Source organism: Nicotiana tomentosiformis, chromosome 2 (assembly GCF_000390325.3).
Source record: "Nicotiana tomentosiformis chromosome 2, ASM39032v3, whole genome shotgun sequence".
NCBI classification, from domain to species: domain Eukaryota; kingdom Viridiplantae; phylum Streptophyta; class Magnoliopsida; order Solanales; family Solanaceae; genus Nicotiana; species Nicotiana tomentosiformis.
Window position 1 is genome coordinate 187,666,636 of NC_090813.1, and position 21,003 is coordinate 187,687,638.

Below are 21,003 nucleotides of genomic sequence, written 5' to 3' on the forward strand. Positions count from 1 at the left end.
ATCTGTTACTCTTCAAGTCCAGATATGTTACTGCAAATCAAGAAACATGTTAGGATCGGGAACCCGGGTAGTGCGGAATATAGCCAAACAACAGTATAATGGTAATAACAAAGACAATGGAAGTTGATAACAATGACAATTAAAGTAGATAAAGAGAACACAAATTTAACGTGGTTCGGTCAAAGTAACCTACATCCACAAGCGGAGAGGAGCAATTTACTATAACAATAAGAGTACAAAAGAGAGAACAAAATTAGAGTAAACACTCTAATTAATCCCAAATACCCTAAGAGAATAACCTCACAAGATCACTCCAAAGAAAGGGTTCACACAAGTGCTTCCCAACACTTAACTCTCATACAAAACACTCTTAATAAAGGAAGAAAGGAAGAAACAAGAAATGAAGACTCAAGTCTTGTTGGTGTGTTTAAAATGAACTAATTGCCTTCCCTTTTATAGGCAAAAAAGTCTTGGCCTCTTAGGTGTAAAAGAAGAGATACAACTTGTGCAAATGATGTCCAACACACAATGCAATATTTTTGGGTCCCAAAGAATATTGCCAACAAAGTCTGCATTTTACAAAGATGCTTATGCTTATGTGAGATGGACTCCATTAGTCAAAATATTGGCCATAATTACAAAACATACATGGGATTGATGACTGTCTGCAAACTTTGTACTATATCTGCAAAAAAAAGAAGTGCAGGTGGATGAATTTGCGAATAGATGCAACTGTAGTTACTGTTTGCAGCTAGCTCTACATGTGCAGATGGTGCCAGGCTGCTGCTTTTGCTCCGTTAGCTATGAAACAACAGACAAGAAGCTCATAAAAAATGCAACAACTTTTCCTCAAATAATATGATACATCATGGGGAGCTATCACCTAGGGGAATTGCATCACAGAGTGTCAGAGTCTAATGCAGGATAGTTCGGACGGGGATGAAGAATCTATTGCTCAAAATCATCCAAATGTCGCTAGAGCAGTGCTAGATGTATCAGCCAAGAGATTAAAAATGTTTAAACTTGAACATATATCTCAATAATACTGATATGAGAAGAAATAGTGAAGCTCGAAGCAACAGTACCAACAGCTTGCGGAGGAGTACATAGTCGTTGAGTTAGTTAGAAGTCAGTCAATATACATATTTCTATAGATGTGCACTTGAGTCCCTCATACGTTTTTGGGTGGGTAGGGAGTGTTATGTCGAGGAAGAGGCAAACCCGAATATAAAGAAGATAAAGAACATCAAATTTTAACGTTTAAAACCCTGCAAATCGAAGGTAAAAACCACAGGATCACAAAGATCCAAAAAGCTCCACTATAACAATAAGAGGGTTACAAAAGTTCTCCAAATTGGCTACACAACAAGTGTCAAACATGGAGCAACAATAGCAATAAGAGCAACAACAAATCACTTGAAGAAAGAGGAGAAGTCAAGCTGCTCGGGGCTCAAAATAAGATGCTACATGAAAGTACAAGGGGGGGGGGGGTGAATTGTGGACTATTAAAACTTAGTAGCTTTCGTACAACACACAGATAAGATAGAGATGAATGCAATGAATTGAAAGCAAAACAAGACACATCAGTTTTTATACTGGTTCGGTACCGGTGTGGTACTTACGTCCAGTTTCCCTTGGGTCACAAGGGTTCTCTTAGATCTTGATAAAGAATTACAACAGTGATGGTTTTAGCTCGTTCACCACCAACGATGTTTAGCAACAATAATTTCGGGATGTTGACACAACTCTCTTTTATGTTCTAACTCTTCCTATCTTTTATGACATTTGTATACTTAAGAATACAGTGTTTGTATTAAGAACTAAAGAGACTTAGAAGACAGTGTTTGTAGTTGCACAAATTCAATCCTTGAGTTTGCCAGTGTTCTTATAGGCGAGTATTGTTGTGTATTGGTATTTGATTCGAGAAAGGTGTCTCTGATTCCTTCAAGAGAAATGGGCTAGATTTATTAATCCAAGGCCATGCCAAAATGCTCCATGCTTTATTGAGGAAATGAGTTGTTGATTCCTTCAAGAGAGATGTGCTAGATTTATTAATCCAAGGAGTGCTCTGTTCCATGCGAAATGCTCCATGCTTTATTAAGGAAATGAGCAGCACTTCAAATTGTCTCCATTTGGTAGGGTGGATTAATTAATCCAAGGAGTGCTTCATGTTTTATCAAAGAAAGGAGCACTACTTCCAATTGTCTCCTACTATGATGTGTTTCCCACTCAAATTATCTACCATTGCTTTCGTCCTTCCTTCTTGGTCTTCTTGGCTTGAGTTTCTGCTGAATCTTCTGTGATTCGGTTTCCTTTTTGATAGCTTCTTGTCCTAGCATCGTCTCCTTTGATTTAGCATCACAAACTTTTCTTTGATCTCATTTCCTTCAGTGATTCCTATAATTAAAATAGATAGTATTTAGTTTTGCACAATTGTCATCATTGAAACTTAGATGTAATAATATCCCCATTTTTTATGATGATAATAAAGAGAGAGTAAACAAAGTATACTTTCCTTTCATCACTTGAGATGCCTGATCCCCCTGAGTTGTTGATTTACTTCTCCATAATGTTCTCCCTCTTTGACATCAATCAAAAAAGGAAGGAAAATACAATATATATATATATATATATATATAACATAGTACTGTTGTTAAACACATTATAAGATATCTTATTGGAACCTCTGAATTAGGATTATGGTATGCTCACTCTAATAATTTTTTCTTGAAAAGTTTCTCAGATGCAGATTTTGCAGGTGATAAGATCAACATGAAAAGTATTAGTGGCACATGCCAACTGTTGGGAAATGCACTAGTTTCCTGGCATAGCAAGAAACAAAATTGTATTGCCTTGTCAACAACTGAAGCAGAATATTTAGCTGTTGGAAGTTGTTGTACACAAGTTCTTTCGATCGTGCATCAACTTCTCGACTATGATTTATATCTTACCTCTACTCCTATATTTTGTGATAATACTAGTGCTATATGTTTGGCAAAAGATTCTGTGCATCACTCTAGAGCAAAGCATATAGAAATCAAGCATCATTTTATCCGTGATCATGTTGCTAAGGGTGATATTGTATTAAAATTCATTGGTACTGAATCTCAACTTGCTGATATTTTTACAAAACCTCTTTTAGAAGAAAGATTTTGTCTACTACGAAAAAAGATTGGCATTATGTCAAATAAAACAAATCTTTTGTATATGTTTAAAATGTTTTATTTTCCTTCTTATGTTTGTTTAATTTTACTTTGATATAAGTGTAATTATTACACATCCATCAGTACCGCCGAAACATCTCCTCAGAAGAGTCACTTCTTTCTGAATCCGTCCTTTCCTTTAACCAATGCAACTCTTCAACCTTCCTAACGTCTAGATAAGAACCCTCTTCTATCCCTCTCACTCTTCATCCTCTCCAAAGAAACCCTCACCATGGCGAAAAGAAACCTCTCATCTTCCACTGCCACTAGACGAAGCAGAAGGTTTCGAAAAATCCTCAACCCTGAAGAAACTGTAGACTTGGAATCATCCATCAACTCAGATTTTCTCAAAACTGACAAAGAAAGCAGTAAATCTTCTGGGACCTTCCCATTAGCTAGAAAAAGGCAGAAAAGAGGCCCATGGAGCAAACCCCCAAAAAATCAGCATGCAAGAAAGGGAAAGTAGAGAGTACAAAATTTGGGCTAGAGGACAAATTAATCTTCTATGGACCAAGTGAGAAATCAAGGTTTGAATCCTATAAGTCGAAATCTATGGCTTATGGAGGCACTGTAAGTCTCTCTCTTATGAAAAATCTACACTGTGATATGATTGCTGTTTTTGATTTTCAACGTCTTTCCTCTCTGTTCGATACTATTGGAAGCTCTGTGTATGAAGAGCATGTGAGAATGTTCTATGCAAATTTGCTTGTGAATGATAAAGATGACTTGGAGTCCATGGTTTTAGGCACTCGAATTTTTCTTGACTCATATCAATTTGAGAAGATGTTTTTTGCTAAGTTTAACGGATATGAGGTTTTTGTGCAAAATTTCTGGCCAAAAGACTTTGAAGTTTCCTTAGAAGAAGCAAAAGCCTTCCTGTCTAATAATCCTCCCGATATTGGTCCCAAAAATCTAAAGTTTGAACACCGGGTTTTGGCCCACATGATAGCCACCACTTTACTTCCTAGAACTGGGTCCCTCAGCACTTTGTCTACCAGAGATATCTTTGGTCTTTACTGTCTTGTAAACAACAAAAGAATCAACTGGTTTGTATGGATTCATCAATATATGCTTGAGAGTATCAGGGATATATCCTCTTCTGCTGCTTGTCTACCCTATGGCCTACTTATCTCACATATTCTTGGAGTTATGAAGGTTGACTTGGCACTTTTCACACCCCAAGCATATTACCAGTACTTATGAAAAGACATCCTTCTCTATGATGGGTTACACTTTAAGTGATGATGGATGGGTCAAGCGTGCCAAAGTTTAAAGTGTCCTAGCGCAGGTTGAAGCTCCCACTGAACCACCAGAGTCTCAGTCAACTACCTCTCAAAATCTTCAGCAGATTCAGCAATATCTAGATGGTGTAAAACTCATGCTCGTTGAGATGAAAGAGCAGGTAGACAAAATCAGGGAAGTAACCAAGAAAACAGGTACAGATGTGACAAAGCTTAGGATTTGGTGTTCTTTATCTTCTTTATTTTCGGGTTTTCCTCTTCCTCGACATAACACTCCCTACCCACCCAAAAACTTATGAGGGACTCAAGTGCACTACTATAGAAATATGTATATTGACTGATTTCTAACTAACTCAACGACTATGTACTCCGCAAGCTGTTGGTACTGTTGCTTCGAGCTTCACTATTTCTTCTCATATCAGTATTATTGAGATATATGTTCAAGTTTAAACATTTTTAATCTCTTGGCTGATACATCTAGCACTGCTCTAGCGACATTTGGATGATTTTGAGCAATAGATTCTTCATCCCCGTCCGAACCATCCTGCATTAGACTCTGACACTCTGTGATGCAATTCCCCTAGGTGATAGCTCCCCATGATGTATCATATTATTTGAGGAAAAGTTGTTGCATTTTTTATGAGCTTCTTGTCTGTTGTTTCATAGCTAACGGAGCAAAAGCAGCAGCCTGGCACCATCTGCACATGTAGAGCTAGCTGCAAACAGTAACTACAGTTGCATCTATTCGCAAATTCATCCATCTGCACTTCCTTTTTTTGCAGATATAGTACAAAGTTTGCAGACAGTCATCAATCCCATGTATGTTTTGTAATTATGACCAATATTTTGACTAATGGAGTCCATCTCACATAAGCATAAGCATCTTTGCAAAATGCAGACTTTGTTGACAATATTCTTTGGGACCCAAAAATATTGCATTGTGTGTTGGACATCATTTGCACAAGTTGTATCTCTTCTTTTACATCTAAGAGGCCAAGACTTTTTTGCCTATAAAAGGGAAGGCAATTAGTTCATTTTAAACACACCAACAAGACTTGAGAATTCATTTTTTGTTTCTTCCTTTCTTCCTTTATTAAGAGTGTTTTGTATGAGAGTTAAGTGTTGGGAAGCACTTGTGTGAACCCTTTCTTTGGAGTGATCTTGTGAGGTTATTCTCTTAGGGTATTTGGGATTAATTAAAGTGTTTACTCAAATTTTGTTCTCTCTTTTGTACTCTTATTGTTATAGTAAATTGCTCCTCTCCGCTTGTGGATGTAGGTTACTTTGACCGAACCACGTTAAATTTGTGTTTTCTTTATCTACTTTAATTGTCATTGTTATCAACTTCCATTGTCTTTGTTATTGCCATTATACTATTGTTTGGCTATATTCCGCACTACCCGGGTTCCCGATCCTAACATGTTTCTTGATTTGCAGTAAGATATCTGGACTTGAAGAGTAACAGATGATTTGCAAACAATTCAAGCCATGCCAAAAAAAGAAAAGAGAGTATACAATAACAACAATTTTGAAAGAACAATCTTGGAATACATAACTAGAGAGTGCCAATATTTAACCATAAGCACACTAAATGAAGAAAAAGGGAGGAAAATTTGTCAAAAGTCCTGTGCAGCAGACGGAGCAAGAATAGCAGCAAAATTATCTACACATGTAGAGCTAACTGCAACTACAGCTGCATCTAATTGCAAATTCATCGACCTGCACTTGTTTTTCTTTCATCCCATGTGCATCAATTGAATTTTCTGCATTACAGTTGAAGTTGCACCACCATCTACTCTTTCTTCACTATTATGTAAAGTGAATTCACATCTTGATCAAGGATACAGCAACCTAAACTCCAAATGCGTCGATGGGCTGATTCTTGGTGCATGTGAATTCCACCAGCCTGCATCACAATTAAAACTCTATGCTGGGCTGATTGTGAAAGATATATAAAAACTTGAAAAAACTGAGATATAAGATAACTTTCATCTAGTACAGAGGTTGCTCCCTTTTGTTTCACTTACTTCTTGCTATCCTCCAAATCCGCTTCCTAAAGCATTATTCTTATGCCCTTGTAATCAATATCACATCATTGCGGAGAGCTAGCAATCCCATGCATGTTTGTGGACTAGAGGAGTAACATATTATATGCAAACAATTCAAGCCACGCCGAAGAAGAAAAGAACAACAACCTCCTGAATTTGTAAATGATACTCTACCAGATCATGTATATAAGTTGACTAAAGCTCTATACGGACTCAAGCAAGCTCCCCGATCCTGGTATGAAAGATTAAGTTCCTTCCTTCTAAATCAAGGTTTCAAACGAGGTAATATCGATACAACTCTGTTTATTAAGCACTCAAATTCAGGTAATCTTATTACTCAAATTTATGTTGACGATATTATTTTTGGAAGTCCTAACTCTGTTCTATGTGAAGAATTTGCTCATTCTATGAAAGGAGAATTCAAAATGAGTATGATGGGAGAGCTAACTTACTTTCTTGACCTACAAATCAAACAGTCTCTCAAAGGGATCTTTATCAGTCAAACCAAGTACATCAAGGAGCGTATAAAGAAGTTTGGCATGGAGAGTGCTAAGCCCATTGGGACTCCAATGAGTCCATCAACTACGCTTGATGAAGATAACAATGGAAAAAGTGTTGATGAAACTATGTATAGAGGAATGATTGGATCCTTATTATATCTCACTGCTAGTCGACCAAATATAATGTTCAGTGTATGTAAATGTGCAAGGTTTCAGTCGGCTCCAAAGGAATCCCATCTTACTGCTGTTAAACACATTATAAGATATCTTATTGGAACCTCTGAATTAGGATTATGGTATGCTCACTCTAACAATTTTGTCTTGAAAAGTTTCTTAGATACAGATTTTGCAGGTGATAAGATCAACATGAAAAGTATTAGTGGCACATGCCAACTGTTGGGAAATGCACTAGTTTCCTGGCATAGCAAGAAACAAAATTGTATTGCCTTGTCAACAACTGAAGCAGAATATTTAGCTGTTGGAAGTTGTTGTACACAAGTTCTTTCGATCGTGCATCAACTTCTCGACTATGATTTATATCTTACCTCTACTCCTATATTTTGTGATAATACTAGTGCTATATGTTTGGCAAAAGATTCTGTGCATCACTCTAGAGCAAAGCATATAGAAATCAAGCATCATTTTATCCGTGATCATGTTGCTAAGGGTGATATTGTATTAAAATTCATTGGTACTGAATCTCAACTTGCTGATATTTTTACAAAACCTCTTTTAGAAGAAAGATTTTGTCTACTACGAAAAAAGATTGGCATTATGTCAAATAAAACAAATCTTTTGTATATGTTTAAAATATTTTATTTTCCTTCTTATGTGTGTTTAATTTTACTTTGATATAAGTGTAATTATTACACATCCATCAGTACCGCCGAAACATCTCCTCAGAAGAGTCACTTCTTTCTGAATCCGTCCTTTCCTTTAACCAATGCAACTCTTCAACCTTCCTAACGTCTAGATAAGAACCCTCTTCTATCCCTCTCACTCTTCATCCTCTCCAAAGAAACCCTCACCATGGCGAAAAGAAACCTCTCATCTTCCACTGCCACTAGACGAAGCAGAAGGTTTCGAAAAATCCTCAACCCTGAAGAAACTGTAGACTTGGAATCATCCATCAACTCAGATTTTCTCAAAACTGACAAAGAAAGCAGTAAATCTTCTGGGACCTTCCCATTAGCTAGAAAAAGGCAGAAAAGAAGCCCATGGAGCAAACCCCCAAAAAATCAGCATGCAAGAAAGGGAAAGTAGAGAGTACAAAATTTGGGCTAGAGGACAAATTAATCTTCTATGGACCAAGTGAGAAATCAAGGTTTGAATCCTATAAGTCGAAATCTATGGCTTATGGACGCACTGTAAGTCTCTCTCTTATGAAAAATCTACACTGTGATATGATTGCTGTTTTTGATTTTCAACGTCTTTCCTCTCTGTTCGATACTATTGGAAGCTCTGTGTATGAAGAGCATGTGAGAATGTTCTATGCAAATTTACTTGTGAATGATAAAGATGACTTGGAGTCCATGGTTTTAGGCACTCGAATTTTTCTTGACTCATATCAATTTGAGAAGATGTTTTCTGCTAAGTTTAACGGATATGAGGTTTTTGTGCAAAATTCCTGGCCAAAAGACTTTGAAGTTTCCTTAGAAGAAGCAAAAGCCTTCCTGTCTAATAATCCTCCCGATATTGGTCCCAAAAATCTAAAGTTTGAACACCGGGTTTTGGCCCACATGATAGCCACCACTTTACTTCCTAGAACTGGGTCCCTCAGCACTTTGTCTACCAGAGATATCTTTGGTCTTTACTGTCTTGTAAACAACAAAAGAATCAACTGGTTTGTATGGATTCATCAATATATGCTTGAGAGTATCAGGGATATATCCTCTTCTGCTGCTTGTCTACCCTATGGCCTACTTATCTCACATATTCTTGGAGTTATGAAGGTTGACTTGGCACTTTTCACACCCCAAGCATATTACCAGTACTTATGAAAAGACATCCTTCTCTATGATGGGTTACACTTTAAGTGATGATGGATGAGTCAAGCGTGCCAAAGTTTAAAGTGTCCTAGCGCAGGTTGAAGCTCCCACTGAACCACCAGAGTCTCAGTCAACTACCTCTCAAAATCTTCAGCAGATTCAGCAATATCTAGATGGTGTAAAACTCATGCTCGTTGAGATGAAAGAGCAGGTAGACAAAATCAGGGAAGTAACCAAGAAAACAGGTACAGATGTGACAAAGCTTAGGATTTGGTGTTCTTTATCTTCTTTATTTTCGGGTTTTCCTCTTCCTCGACATAACACTCCCTACCCACCCAAAAACTTATGAGGGACTCAAGTGCACTACTATAGAAATATGTATATTGACTGACTTCTAACTAACTCAACGACTATGTACTCCGCAAGCTGTTGGTACTGTTGCTTCGAGCTTCACTATTTCTTCTCATATCAGTATTATTGAGATATATGTTCAAGTTTAAACATTTTTAATCTCTTGGCTGATACATCTAGCACTGCTCTAGCGACATTTGGATGATTTTGAGCAATAGATTCTTCATCCCCGTCCGAACCATCCTGCATTAGACTCTGACACTCTGTGATGCAATTCCCCTAGGTGATAGCTCCCCATGATGTATCATATTATTTGAGGAAAAGTTGTTGCATTTTTTATGAGCTTCTTGTCTGTTGTTTCATAGCTAACAGAGCAAAAGCAGCAGCCTGGCACCATCTGCACATGTAGAGCTAGCTGCAAACAGTAACTACAGTTGCATCTATTCGCAAATTCATCCACCTGCACTTCTTTTTTTTGCAGATATAGTACAAAGTTTGCAGACAGTCATCAATCCCATGTATGTTTTGTAATTATGACCAATATTTTGACTAATGGAGTCCATCTCACATAAGTATAAGCATCTTTGCAAAATGCAGACTTTGTTGGCAATATTCTTTGGGACCCAAAAATATTGCATTGTGTGTTGGACATCATTTGCACAAGTTGTATCTCTTCTTTTACACCTAAGAGGCCAAGACTTTTTTGCCTATAAAAGGGAAGGCAATTAGTTCATTTTAAACACACCAACAAGACTTGAGTCTTCATTCTTGTTTCTTCCTTTCTTCCTTTATTAAGAGTGTTTTGTATGAGAGTTAAGTGTTGGGAAGCACTTGTGTGAACCCTTTCTTTGGAGTGATTTTGTGAGGTTATTCTCTTAGGGTATTTGGGATTAATTAGAGTGTTTACTCTAATTTTGTTCTCTCTTTTGTACTCTTATTGTTATAGTAAATTGCTCCTCTCCGCTTGTGGATGTAGGTTACTTTGACCGAACCACGTTAAATTTGTGTTCTCTTTATCTACTTTAATTGTCATTGTTATCAACTTCCATTGTCTTTGTTATTACCATTATACTGTTGTTTGGCTATATTCCGCACTACCCGGGTTCCCGATCCTAACATGTTTCTTGATTTGCAGTAACATATCTGGACTTGAAGAGTAACAGATGATTTGCAAACAATTCAAGCCATGCCAAAAAAAGAAAAGAGAGTATACAATAACAACAATTTTGAAAGAACAATCTTGGAATACATAACTAGAGAGTGCCAATATTTAACCATAAGCACACAAAATGAAGAAAAAAGGGGGGAAATTTGTCAAAAGTCCTGTGCAGCAGACGGAGCAAGAATAGCAGCAAAATTATCTACACATGTAGAGCTAACTGCAACTACAAATAAAGACCGGAGAATTTGAATTTTCTGCATTACAGGTGATGTTGCACCAGCATCTACTCTCTCTTCACTGTTATGTAAACTGAGTTCACATTGTTTATCAGTATTCAACATCAAGACTCCAACATGATTAGTCCATATTATGATAGTATTTCTCAGAACACTAAGCATATGCATCAGTGCTTTGCACATTCCCAAGACTAACTTTTAGGAAAGTTGATTATAATGCCACTTCCTAAAGCATTATTCTCATGCCCCTTGTAATACTTTTCAATAGCTAGTGTCGTCAACTTTGGCATCAAAATCAACAATGGAGGCCTTGGAGATTCTTGACAGAGGAACAGAAGCAGCGTGCTCATCAGTGATAGCCACATTCAGTCTGCACAAGGTATTCAAAGCACAATGTATCAGTGAAGGAGGTGATAGCTTAGTGGCTCTTGCACATTTGGACTAAAAATTTCAGCTTCCCTTATATTATCACAACTACCAGTAGCGGTACTACTCAAATTTGACTGAAATACTGCATCTTTCCCACTCACATTAGGATTAGTACATTTTTCTTGCAACAATTTGTCTGAAGTTTGGGATGGGATATCCTGCATTGATGTATTAATAGGCACTGGAGGATTTTTAATAACACTTACTGTTGCACATGAGGCCAAATATTGTACAGCAGCACCTATTGAAACATTTTGATCAAAGATATAGCAGCCTCAACTCCAAATGCATCGATGGGCTGATTCTTGGTGCGAGTGAATTCCACCAGCCTGCATCACAATTAAAACTCTATGCGTCGATGAGCTGATTGTGATGGTATTTCTTGAAAGATATATAAAAACTTGAAAAAAGTTCTTAGATACATATATTTGAATAGCCATAAATTGACCTGTTGCCCACCAGATAACTTTCATGTAGTACAGAGGTTGCCCGCCTTTTGTTTCACTTCTTGCTATCCTCCAAATACACCTCCTACAGCACTATTCTCATCCCCTTGTAATCAATATCTAAGTGAATATTATCCCATCATTGCGGAGAGTTAGCAATCTCATGTATGTTTCTGGACATGAGGAGTAACATATGATATGCAAACAATTCAAGACATGCTGAAGAAGAAAAGAGAGTATACAAGAACAATTTGAAAAGAACCAAACTTTGGAGTATTTACCCACAAAATGAAGAAAAGGAGGACGGAAATAGCAGGGAGAATGCATTAGATGTCTGAGGGTTTATCTTTAGCCTCTAAAGCTGGATGTATTCCTTACATGCATTCTGCAAAAGAAGATTACACTGGTCAAACTCTGCTATATATGATGAAATGAAGGAGGTAATAAGTTCGTCTATACTCACATATTTTCCCAGGGTAAAAGGACTTAATCAGTTAAAAACAAGGACCTGAATATCCCCCATCATTTCTTCTACATCTTGCTTAATCTTCAGAGCAGATGCTTCAAGTTGAGGGCTCCTCCACAGTTCGATAATTTTTAATGAACAAATATTCCCGAAACTAGGCGGAATCTCCTCAAGCTTAGGACATTCCCACAGTCGTAATTTCTCAAGCGCAGGAAAGGATTCCTCTCTAACCTCCCACTTAGCAAGACTCACTCGCTGCAACGTCAAACATTTGAGTTTCTGGAAGGTGTCTTCCTCCCCCATGTTCCATTCTTCCCCCTCGATGATTGTGTCTTCAAGGTACAGCTCTTCAAGCTTGGGTAGTTTTGCTATTGTTGATAGTGAATCAGATGTCAGAGGAAACTTACACAAACCCAATATTTTCAAACTCAAAGGGAAGCGAAAATCCCACAGTCGATTTGCCGCTACAGAGGGTGCACAATCATTTGAATTTGAACTTTCAAATTCTACATGGAGGGATGCTAGTTCATTTAGGAAGTCCAATTTGGGGAACCAATATTGCTCTGCTGAGCAATCCCATGATTCCTTGAGAAAAAAATCAAGCTCTTGAAGATTAGGAAACCTTTTGAAAATATCCTCTGTGTCTTTCGAATAAGAAAGCTTGAGTCCTAATATTCTCAAGTTCTCTAACTTTGAGTCCTCTGCTACCAGTATAGGTTGATTGGTATCCAAATCAAAGAAAGAACAGTCATCTATGTCCAGCACTCGCAACTTTACAAGATCCAAAATTGTCGGTAGAAGTATCAAGGGCGGTCCGTCGTTTTCCACCAGCAGAGTTTCTAGATTCCAGAGATTAGAAAAAGACGAAGGGAGAGATTTAACTTGTGTCTTAATCTGTAGGAACCTCAAGTGAACCAACGTGCATATCTCATTCAGCAAAGAATCATTTACCTTGATAAAAGAGCCGTATAATTCCAACACTTTAAGAAGCCTCAAGTGTCTTAGGTGACATATATCATAAAGACGGTTGTCCAGCTTGTGTCCATTTATCTTCAAAGAATAGAGGTGTTTAGCAGAATGCCTTTTCTTTTTTGAATCGAACAGGACAAAATTGTTGTGCCCAAAGTGCTCCTTATCATAATCAATGGTTATTTGACGTGGCATTAAATCAGAAGAAGATGATGATGGAGCGCTTGAACTTATCAAGTCAAACAACTTTTCCTCTCTTGCTTTTATCAAACAAAAGTCATGCACAAGATCATGAATTTGGCAAGTCCGATCGTTACCTATTTCATTGAAAGAAATTACCAAGCTACTGGAAATTAAATTATCCAAATAAACCTCCATCACTTCTTCCAAACTGTTCATCTCTGTTTGTTGTACAAGTCCTTCGCCACACCAAAGATTTTTCAAAACAAGGACGTTAAGTGCTCTGTCCTTCTGATAACTTGCAAAGTAAAGTAAGCATGGCTTTAGGTGATCTGGTAAATGGTCGTAACTTAATCCTATAACCTTCATCACTTCCACTTCCTGCTTGAAAATAAAGGAATGCAAATTATTCAGAACTTCAAGCCACACACTCCTTTTCTTTTCCTTCCGAGCAATGACTCCAGCAATCAGATCAACCACCAAAGGAAGCCCTTTACAGTTTTGGACTATTTCTTTTCCAACATCCAGTAGTTCATCAGGGAAACTTTCTTTTCCAAAGACCCTTTTCTCTAATAACTCCATACTTTCTGCTAATCTTAGCAATCGAAGATCAAGCGGATCACTGTGGTGTTGTGCATGCAAAGCCACTTTCTTATCCCGAGTCGTCAAAATAATTCTACTTCCTTTCTCAACTCTAGGAAAATGTCTTCTCAACTTATCCCATGCTGCAGTATCCCACAAATCATCTAAGACTATAAGGTACTTCTTTCCAAACAGATTTTTCCATAGCTCGTCAGCAACATCAATATTCTCACTGAATTTCGAAGTTGAGCCAGTAACTTGATTAAATAGTTTTTCCAGCAGATCCTTCTCGTCATATTTTTGATATACTGTGCACCATGCACGGATGTCAAAACGACTAGAAATTGACTTATCATTATACACTTTGTACGCCAAAGTAGTTTTACCCGAACCCGGCATACCAGTGATCGAAATGATATCTAGTGTTTTTGGTCCATTGCTGAGCTTCCTAATTATCAAGTATGTCTCCTCTTTAAAACCTACAATTATTTTACCAGCTATTGATGACTTGCGCTTAACTGGCTTGTTGGGAGAGTTCACAACAATGATGCCCCTGTTCTTGGAAATCTTCTCAAGTAAATTTGAGACATCTTCTTTGATAAGATTGATCTTTTTTATGGCAAAGGGAAGTGAGAAAATAAGATGTAAGAGACCATTATCTCTTAAAATAATTGAATCAATGATATCTTTTGCCTCATATGCCACATCTAAAGTACGTGCCCAGAGATCTTTATACAATTCTTGTTCAACATTCTCGAAGAAAGATCTTATGAATTTAAGATCTTCTTTCACCAGCCTAATTTCTTCTTTTATCAAAGCAACTGAATAAGCATTAGAATTGAGCAAATCATTTAAGTGTCTAAGTAGAAGATGCATGAACAGGGGTCCATCACTCATGGGAAAGCAGAGTTGAGATGAGTCTGGGGCTTTCAGGTAAACATCTTTGAGTTCTCTCTTCAAGAATTTAATATTTTCGAGCAAGCCTAGAGTTGCACTGTTTGTTTCATTGGTACTCTCTCCATTCCTTGATTTCTCTTCCAAGTTGCAAGCAATAACTGATACGTCCCTGGTAAGTGCTCCAACACGTGCTAGGAATTCAAACAACTTGCCATTACAAATAAAGTCCTTAGGCACATCAGTGAGAATGATTAATAGGAACTCTATCATGACATGAATGTTTCGAGCCCCCAAAGTGCTAGCAATAATAAAATTTACCATGTGCTCTTGTAGATGAATCAGATATTCTCTAAGAATGTCCGAAGAGGTTTCTAGGAGCTGGTTAATAAAGTTTCCAACTTCTGGTGATGTTGAAGCTTTTAAATTTGTAAGACATATGTGCATAACCTCCAACTGAGTTGGAAAAATCTCCAAGAATAGATGTGCTCGCTTGAAGAGTCGAGAGTGTCCACCAATTTGATTATGCCATAGGAAGCGTCCTACTCTCTCAGCCATAAGTTGAAACTGAGGTAAGACATATTCAATAATTTCATGATCAACACAACCATTCACTTTCAATCCATGGAAATCTCTTATGTTGCCACATACATTGTGAAGAATCTCATATTCACTCACTGATGGAAAAACCTGTTTAGCATGATACTTGGATAGATGGTGGAGATTCAAGAGGAGCAAGTCCAACTGCTCCTCAGTCATGGTGGCACTTGATTCAGAACGATGACGTGAGCTGATACAATCATCCATATTATCCATGAAGCAAGGAAGGCCATGATGCATGTCATATTTAAACAGCACGTTGCGGCCAACATGATTAAAAATTGATCCAAGTAGAGCTCTAAGCCTTTGTCCTTTGCGAATCATTACATCTTCAAACTCTTCCAAATCGGAATAAGAAAGCTGGACATATGTACAAACAAATGCCAGCTCCAATTCCAGCATTTCAATTATATCCTCATCAAGAGATATTTGATTTTCTTCATTCTTGAAGCTCTCTATGAAATCTAGAACATTGACAATGTCCTTGCGAAGAGCAGAAAATGACACCTGCCAAAAGACCAAACATTATTTGTTTCTTATTTGTCCACACATATGCGTAGAATAAGTTTCATTTATTTTTTTAATCAATCCATTAATTTAATTATATAAATTTATTCAACTACCTGCATGTGAATAATTAAAACTCACTAATAATCTAAGAAGATCGCTAGAACATTTGTATAACATTATTGTAGTCAACATTAGTTTTAATACGTATGAATATATATTGAATGACATACCTCAAAGTTGTTTGATAATTCCCCTTTCTCTCTTTCTTCTTTAATTTCTTTTCCTCTTTCCATGATTGTAGTTCTCAGGATCTGATGCATAAAATGTAAATAAAACATTATTAGGAGAAACAAGGAAACACTTTTGCAGATATAGCCACACATAAGGTGTTTTTTGAAGAATATTTTCCCCATTTGAGTACCAAAATTAAACACACCTTTTAAAGTTATTAGATACTAATTGGCCAACCTTTTTATTTGATGTTGAAGACTGAAAATTCTGAGGTATATGGCTTAAGAATGAGGCAACAGAGAGTATGAAATATATACATTTATTGAAATATACTAAATAAATTAACTCTAACAGATGTATTACTACCAATAAATAAGAACAATAAAAAATCTTTACACAATTAAGAACACACAGTTCCTTCAAGATCTATAATCAAGAAATTTCACAGTTTAAAGTCATACCTGAGTTGTAGAACATAGTTCCATTATTTTGTAGAAGGCCGCTTTAAGGATTCCTCCACAGTAGTTGAAGAGAGTTTCTCTTTTCTCTCTTTCCATGATTGTAATTCACTGGTCAGTCCCGAAGTAATTTCAAATTCTCAACATCTGATGTATAAAATGTACATAAAACATTATCAGGATACAAAGAAACTTAAGAAATAAATCATTGCAGAAAACATTTTTGCGGATATAGCCATACATAAAAATTTGTTTAGCTAATAGAGAATAAGATCTGAGAAATGGCTTTAGAATGAAGCAACAGAGAGTATGGAATGGTTGCTAGTTTCTTTCTGTTTTTGTGTATGTATGAATTCGATCTCCCCTTTTCAACAAACCAACTACTTGAGATAAGGGCACCAGATCATTGATGTTAGGTAGGAAATGACAGAAATATGGTTGGACGCCACTTTTGAAAGTCTTACTTTGTTAGAAGTGAGCAAAAATAAAATAAAATAAAGGTATATCGTGTTGTATTTATAAAAAAATCATCTTATATTAAATAAAAAATTACACAAACTAACATTCCACAAATAAGAAATAAATCGACCAGTAACTACATTCTCTAATTCTAGATTATACAAACAAGGTTCAAGAGATTCAACTTTATTATCTACAAATTAAAGTGTTAGTTTAATAAGAAGATTTAAATGGGTATTTTTTCAATAATATGAGTAAGAATTAAAAGAAGACAAAAACAAAAAAAGAATAAATAATTTTAGAGGACCAAGAGAGGTGAAATTTTTCAGAGAAAATCCATATGGAGATCTAAAATGGAAAGGTGAAAAAATGAGGAAGAAAGGTGTAAAAATGAACAAAAAGGTGAATAAATGAAGCAAATGAGGAGAAAATACAAAAATAAAAAGTATTAAAAAAGTGTTAGGCTAATTAGCCATTACACACTATCAAGTGGGCTATTTTGATAGTTTTTTTTCGGTCCTCATGCGCTTTTTGGCGAGTTAATACATACATTATGCTAGGTAAACAACATGAGGAGGGGGTTAGTATGAAGTGGGAAATAGTTCAAGAAATTTTAGGGACACCCTATAGTTTAAATAGATAACTCACAACAAGTTGATAGTTAAAAGGGATTTTAGGGTATTAACTCCTTTAAATATACTTCCGAGTAGTTTCCTTAGGTTTGTTAAAAGTGAGTACTGTTGATATATCTAACAAACTCGGGTCGTAAAATTTATCGGGAAGTATAAATAATTTAAAAAGATCTAAAGAGAACTCATAGTTGGAGGTGCAATTTTTACAGTTTCACTTATTTTGGTCTATTTCTTGTGGCTAGTGTTGTATTCTGTGGTGTATTTTCAACTATTTTGCCCTACTTCTGATGCGGTGTACATTTTGGTGTTTGCAATTTCTGAAATTTGTCAGAGACCAAACACGCTCAATTTTGGCATACCTAAAGTAGCGAAAATATTATGGAATATAAACTTATAACAAGTTCACAACTCTTCATATCATGAGTTGGCCATTGTGATCAACGCCAGACAAGTTTGTGATGAAGTGATATCAAAACTAGTCTCACCTCATTTTAACTTAGTGCAACAATTGAGAGGCACAAGCTGAGCTACGAGATATGTACAATTTTTAAATGTAGAATCCAGTCATTACAACACTTGAAGTTATCGTTCTAAAATTCTAAAACTTATAAGGTTCAAAATCCTGGCTCCATCTCTATTGAGCAACATTAAGGGCACTTCCTATTTGAGTGTAACGTTTAGTGAGAAAGAGCGTTGACCTCATATTAAAGAGGAAAAAGAAATTGGTGGGGCTGAGAATGTTGAAAATAATTATCAGTATTAGGGGTTTACATGGACCGAGTTGGTTCGGTTTTTATTAAAACCAAACCAAACCAACTATATCGGTTTGGATTTATTCGATTTTGTCGGGTTTTTTTTATTACATAAATAATATATCAATCTTACTTTGTTAAATTTTTTATAAGTAAATATATGTTTAATAAAAATTAAATAAATTGACAAATATATGATCTATTAAAATATTCTTATATGACAATTTTCTTAGTAACACGCTATAGTTATTTTTTTAGTTGTGTGATAATAAATTTTTATTGATGTACTGTCACGACCCCAAAATCCAACTAGTCATAATGACACCTAACCCAACCCGCTAGGTAAGCCAATTAATAGAAAACCAATCCATATGAGATTCATTAAGAGAAGAAAAGATAATACCACTGCTTTTATACAAAAAATATTTCAAGGACTGGTAATACAAATCATGAGGTTATAAGATTTAGAGTTTACAAAGCTAGTATGAAATAAATACATCATCTGTCCGAATATACATAAACAGATTTTCATAAGTCTAAAGCTACCATGAACAAGAGGCGGTAGTAACTGGAACGTAGGTACGTCTTCAATGCTAGCTTCCGTCATACACAACAACATCATCATCCAAAATCTGCAGGCAAGGTGCAGAAGTGTAGTATGAGTACAACCGACCACATGTACTCAATAAGTAATAAACCTAACCTTAGGTTGAAAGTAATGACGAGCTGGGGCAAAGGTCGGAGTCCAACACTAATACATAACAACAGATCATAATAACATAATAAAATTGTTGAACGAAACAAAATCAGAGATAACAATGCTCAACTCATTCTCAGTTCCGGAAAATAGGCATGCTTTTCAAGTATATCAGTGAAAATCCCAAATTTTTTGCCAAGATCACTAAAAATATGAGTAAGTTTGTAAAAACCGTGATTTTCCCAAAAGCTTTCAACAGGTAAATATTTTCAATTTCTTTTTAAATAGCATGAAAAAAGTACATCTCTATGCCTGTATGTCAAGTGTGCATGTCAAATGCGATGCCACTCACGGACAATAACTATATGCCTACTCTCAGAGTATCAATCCACTCAATCCTCCCAGTCACACAGTCCTCCCAAGCCCTCAGTCCTCATAGTCACTCAATCCCCTCACTCGCTCGGCACTCGCACTCAATAAGTACCTGCGCCCACCGTGGATGTTTAGACTCCAGAGGGGCAATTCCATCCCAAGAGCTATAATAAGCCAATCATGGCATGAATCAATAATAACTGCCACGGCGTGCAGTCCGATCCCATCAATATCCTCAATATCAGGCCCTCGGCTTCACCCAGTCATCAATCTCTTCAGTCTCTCGGGCTCACAATGTCATGAAAAATCAGCCCCCCCAAAAAATGATGTGATGTATCAATAAATGGTAACAGAGACTGAGATATGATATGCAGATGAATGCGTATGACTGAGCATGTAATTTCAATATAAACAGATAACTCGACAGATGAAATAACCTCAGTGGGTCCTAACATGATGAGCATATAGTCTAGACATGATTTCTAATATGGATCACAGCTTAGTTACTCTAGCACGTAGAGATTTCATGGATTCAAATAAGATTAGGTGACCATACAGCACCACAGAAATAACCGAGTCACAATTCACACGGTGCACGCCCACACACCCGTCACCTAGCATGTGCACCACCTCAACACCAAATATATATCACATATATTCAGGGGTTCATACACTCAACACCAAGTTTAGAAGTGTTACTTACCTCGAACAAGCCAAATTCAATACCGAGTAAACCGAACGATACTTCAAAAATGTCATCCCGTGCGTACCGACCTCCGAACGGCTTGAAACTAGCCAAAAGCAACCCAAGAACATCAAGCCTAAGGAAGCAATTCCAAATGATAAAGGTCGAATCCTTAATCAAAAGTCCAAAATTGACCAAAAAGTCAAACCCAGGCTCGCGCCTCGGAACCTGACAAAACTTATAAAATCTAACAACCCATTACATTACGAGTCCAACCAGACTAGTTTTATTCAAATCCAACTTCGAATCGGTGTTCAAAACTCAAATATTCGCTTTATAATGTTTTAGAAAATAACCCTCAATTTTCTCTTTAAAATTCATTAACCAATTGCCAAAAACGAAGATAGATTCATAAAATAAAATCAAAACCAAGTATAGAGCACTTACCCCAATACATATGGTGAAAATTATTTCAAAAATCGCTTCAATCCGAGCCCCCAATCTCAAAATATGATAAAAGAATCAAAACCTCGAAATATATAGATTCTGCCCAACAATTTCGCATCTGCGTCCCACTTAGCCGCTTCTGCGGCATTGCTTTTGAGACCATAAACCCGCTTCTGTCAAAAACCCACTAGAATTCACCCATCGCACCTGCGGAACAATACTCGCTTATGCGCACCCGCAAGTGCGACAACATCTCCCGCTCCTGCGACGCCCTTCGCTTCTGCGACACATATCCCGCATCTGCGATAACGTGGGTGCGGAATAAATTTTGCTTCTGCGGCCTTCACGCCCAACTGCCCCTTTCGCTTCTGCGAAGGAAAAACCCATTTCCGCAAACACGTATCTGCGTTCCCTCATGCGCAGGTGCGAAGACACCAGAAACCAAAAATTCCAGCAACTTCAACA

The 21,003-nt window shown here is 36.8% G+C and overlaps 1 protein-coding gene and 3 long non-coding RNA genes across 7 annotated transcripts in view; 1 reads left to right on the top strand and 3 right to left on the bottom strand.

Moving 5' to 3' along the window:
* LOC104086825 (uncharacterized) overlaps positions 1-21,003 on the bottom strand; it is a 301,759-nt gene that overhangs the window by 261,258 nt on the left and 19,498 nt on the right.
* LOC108943616 (uncharacterized) lies at positions 5,896-6,567 on the bottom strand. Its single transcript, XR_001967550.3, has 2 exons — positions 6,472-6,567; positions 5,896-6,350 (listed from the first exon to the last, which is right to left on the bottom strand). It is a non-coding gene; the product is annotated as an uncharacterized lncRNA (long non-coding RNA).
* Positions 10,099-11,376, top strand: LOC117277039 (uncharacterized). The gene is made up of 2 exons (XR_004507307.2): positions 10,099-10,758; positions 10,998-11,376. It is a non-coding gene; the product is annotated as an uncharacterized lncRNA (long non-coding RNA).
* Positions 10,519-16,916, bottom strand: LOC104099253 (uncharacterized). 4 transcript variants are annotated; one of them, XR_011414439.1, is made up of 5 exons: positions 16,498-16,916; positions 11,886-11,989; positions 11,607-11,777; positions 11,365-11,487; positions 10,519-11,099 (listed from the first exon to the last, which is right to left on the bottom strand). It is a non-coding gene; the product is annotated as an uncharacterized lncRNA (long non-coding RNA). The 4 variants fall into 4 exon arrangements; XR_011414440.1 differs by having other exon boundaries at positions 11,607-11,724; positions 16,498-16,914; XR_011414441.1 differs by lacking the exon at positions 11,886-11,989 and having other exon boundaries at positions 11,607-11,724; positions 16,498-16,905.